This window comes from Anolis sagrei, chromosome 1 (assembly GCF_037176765.1).
Source record: "Anolis sagrei isolate rAnoSag1 chromosome 1, rAnoSag1.mat, whole genome shotgun sequence".
NCBI lineage: Eukaryota > Metazoa > Chordata > Lepidosauria > Squamata > Dactyloidae > Anolis > Anolis sagrei.
Genome location: NC_090021.1, coordinates 73100115 through 73104223, shown reverse-complemented (window position 1 = coordinate 73104223; position 4109 = coordinate 73100115). Strand labels below are relative to the sequence as shown.

Genomic DNA, 4109 nt, shown 5'->3' with positions numbered 1-4109 from the left:
TTGTGTTGTTTGTGAATCTTTATTAGTGTTAATTATTAGATCTAGATATTCTTCAGCATATTAATTGCCTGTTTCCCTTTGCGACATGATAAGTTGCTTGCCTCTCAGCAGCCCAAGGCAATGACTTCCATAGCTGAATTATCTTTTCCTCTGTTGAAAACATTCATCAATCTTGAAATATTCATCTTTTCTGCTTGTTCAGCTTCTCACTATTTTAAGGAATGGGCTAATGAGAATCACATCATCACAGAACCAGAGAGTTGAAAGGAACCACAAAGGTCATTTGGTCCAGTTCCCTACCATTCAGTAACATACAGCTAAAACCCTCCTGAAAGATAGTCATCCAAGCACTACTCCACGGCTGCTTATGCCACTTTTGAACAGTTCTTACCTTGAGGAAAACCTTTCTGCAGCTTAGATGAAGTCTATATCCTCCCTTGACATGAATCCTTTCATTCATATTCTTGTTTCTGAAGCAGCAGTTATCACGTTTGTTCTGTCTTCTACATGACAAATATTTAAAGATAGCAGTCATATCGCTCCTTAATCGTGTAATGGAGTGGCATTGTGTTGTTGTATATTTTTTTGTATGTTAACACATGTTGTGAACCGGTCCGAATCCCTCTTTGAAGGTGAGAGGGTCGGTATATAAAATCTCGAAATAAATAAATAATAAATTACTATGCAATAATAAACAACCTTGCTCCACCTTCTACATGATAACTATTTAAAGATGGCCATCATATAATCTCTTAGTCATTTCTTCCCCAAACTAAACATACCAACCTCTCTAAATTGTAATTGGACTGGGATGAACATTTCCAGAAGAACCATTTGAGCATGCAGTTGTTCCTCTGTATACATGAATCCTGCACCCACGCATTCAACCATCCTCAGATTCCAAATATTTTTTTCCAAAATTATAAAAAGCAAAGCTAGATTTTGCCACCGTATATAATTACATTTTGCCGTGCCATTATATACTTCATCATGCCATTGTGTATAATGGGACTTCAGCAGCTAGAGATTTGGGTGTCCATGAAGGTCCTGAAAAAAGGATAAAAGGAAAAAGTAAGTAAAGTTCTAATGCATTGGGAGCCATTTCTCGAGTCAATTTTTGATGGTGACCAGAAACAGGAACACAGTCAGAGACATCTTTTTTCTACCTTCTTCTGTTTGTTTTTTAATAATAATAATAATAATAATAATAATAATAATAATTTTATTTCTTACCCGCCTCTCCTCTTGTCGCATTACAGAACAATTAAAATAAATAAACACTGCAAAACACCACAAATACACATGTTAAAATGTACCTCTATAAAACGTATCTCTATAAAATACATATTTACATAAATATAAACAAAGGATACACATTTAAAATTAATGCTTAAATACTATCTGGGTAGGCCTGCCAGAAGAGGTAGGTCTTTACACGGTTTTAAAATTCCAACAGCTTATTTAGCTGTCCGAGCTCTTCCAGCAGGTTTTTCCACAGTCTCGAGGCAGCTGATGAAAAGGTCCTATGGGTGGTGCTTGTCAGTTGGGTTCTGGCAAGCTGGAGCAGGAGGTCCCCCCAGAGGACCTTAGTGTGCGGGACGGATTGTATGGGAGAAGGTGATCCATTAGGTAACCTGGACCGAAACCATGTAGGACTTTAAAAATCAAAACTACCACTTTGTACTTTGCCTTGAAACTAACTGGCAACCAGTGGAGTGACTATAGGATAGGTGTAATAGGCTCACTCCTAGATGTTCATGGAACCAATCTGACTGCTGTATTTTGAACCAGCTGGAGTTTCAGAACTTGGTACAAGGGTAGCCCAATGTAAAGCACATTGCAGAAGTCCATTCTTGAGATTACCAGTGCATGCACTACCATCTTCAGGTCCTCCAAATCATAGAATCATAGAGTTGGAAGAGACCTCATGGGCCATCAAGTCCAACCCCCTGCCGAGAAGCAGGAAAATCAAATTCAAAGCACCCCCGACAGATGGCCATCCAGCCTCTATTTAAAAGCTTCCAAAGAAGGAGCCTCTACCACACGCCAGCTTGTCAACATCTCCTTTCAATTATGGTGCCCAGAACTAGACACAGCATTCCAGGTGTGGTCTAACCAAGGCAGAACAGAGGGGTAGCATGACTTCCTTGGATCTAGACAATATACACCTATTGATGCAGGCCAAAATCCCATTGGCTTTTTTTTGCCACCACATCACATTGTTGGCTCATTTTTAACTTGTTGTCCACGAGGACCCCAAGATCTTTTTCACATGTACTGCTCTCGAGCCAGGCATCCCCCATTCTGTATCTTTGCATTTCATTTTTTCTGCCTAAGTGGAGTATCTTGCATTTGTCCCTGTTGAACTTCATTTTGTTAGTTTTGGCCCATCTCTCTAATCTGTTAAGATCATTTTGAAATCTACTCCTGTCCTCTGGAGTATTGGCTATCCCTCCCAATTTGATGTCATCTGCAAACTTGATGATTGTGCCTTCTAAGCCTTTGTCTAAGTAATTTATAAATATGTTTGAACAGGACTGGTCCCAGGATGGAACTCTGCTTGTGGCACTCCACTCATCACTTCTTTCCAGGATGAAGAGGAAGCATTGGTGAGCACCCTCTGGGTTCATCCGCTTAACCAATTACAGATCCACCTAACTGTTGTTTTGCCTAGCCCACATTGGACTAGTTATGGGGCACCTTGTCAAAGCTCTTACTGAAATCCAGGTACGCTACCTCCATGGGATTCCCCTCATCTACCCAGCTTGTAACTCTATCGAAAAAAGAGATCAGATTTGTCTGGCATGACTTGTTTTTGATAAATCCGTGTCAACTATTAGAGATTACCGCATTCATTTCTAAGTGTTTGCAGACCACTTCCTGAACAATCTTTTCCAGAATCTTGCCTGGTATCGACATGAGACTGACTGGATGGTAATGGTTTGGGTCAAATCTAGGAAGGAGGGCAGCTGGCATATCAGCCAAAGCGAACAGTAAGCAGTCCTGACTGTCACATCTACCTGGGCTGAGGTTTGGAGAGATGGATCCAGGAGCACACCCAAGTTGTGAACACAGTCTTTCAGGGGGAGTGTAGTCCCATCCAGAATTGGCTGACACATGTCCATCCCCAGATTAGGAACCTTGATGGCAAGCACCTGTTTTGTCTGGTTTCAGTTTCAATTTGTTTTCCCTCATCCAGCCCATTACCTCCTCCAGGCATTTATTCAGCGGAGACAAGCTATCCTTAGCTGAAACTGTTTTGGAAAGCATGGAGAAATATATTTGAGTGTCATCAGCATACTGATAACACCTTGCCCCATGCTTATGTTTTTGTTGCTGCTTTCCCATAGAGGCAGAAATTAGTTCCATTGGGGCCATCTGTCCCCATGGTTCATCTAAGGAACAATAGCTCCTTCCTCAGATAGATGGTGAAAACAGATGTTGCTCCTCACTGAATGTCCTAAAGTTAAGAAAATACTGCTGTACTTCTTGAGCACCTGAGTACAATCTGACTTTTGTCATCCTGATAGCTGCAAATATTCCATATCTTCTAAAAGCCCATTCAATAGTGATGTATACCACTCTGATTGCACTTGAACTGCCATGACAACATCCTACAGAATCCTGAGTTTTGTAGTTTTGTCAAAGTCATTAGAGGGCTGTAGCAAAGAATTCTAACTATATTATCAAACTGTAAACCCCTGGAATTCATAAGATGTTGCCATGGCAGTTAAGAAAGAATCGTAGTGCTATTGTTATGTAGTATGAAAGGGTTCCAAATTTGTTGATTGTGACGTGTTTGTACAGGGGCCCACAATTCTACGTGGTGCTGTCTGTGGTGAATGTTCATTGGCTTCTTGTTACCATCAGTTGTGCTTGGTCACTTATCAGTTAATTTTAAGGGAGCTATCCAAGGTGCTGCACTGTATTTCCCAAATAGGTTTGGCCCCTTGGCTAGATGATCTCTTTAAACTTTGGACAAAACTCGGGCAAATTCACCAGTTCACAGACACAGGAGCCACCAGTTATTACTGCTGAGAATGGCAGGACAAAACTAAAGGAAACTGATGATAAAACTCGTGCTGATTCACTGGGCAGAGTTAATTCCA

General features: G+C 40.8%; 1 long non-coding RNA gene across 1 annotated transcript; it reads right to left on the bottom strand.

Annotated features, from left to right (window-relative positions):
- LOC132762073 (uncharacterized) lies at positions 1–1133 on the bottom strand. The gene is made up of 3 exons (XR_009630078.2): positions 963–1133; positions 392–503; positions 1–209 (listed from the first exon to the last, which is right to left on the bottom strand). It is a non-coding gene; the product is annotated as an uncharacterized lncRNA (long non-coding RNA).
- Positions 1134–4109: the final 2976 nt, after the last annotated feature.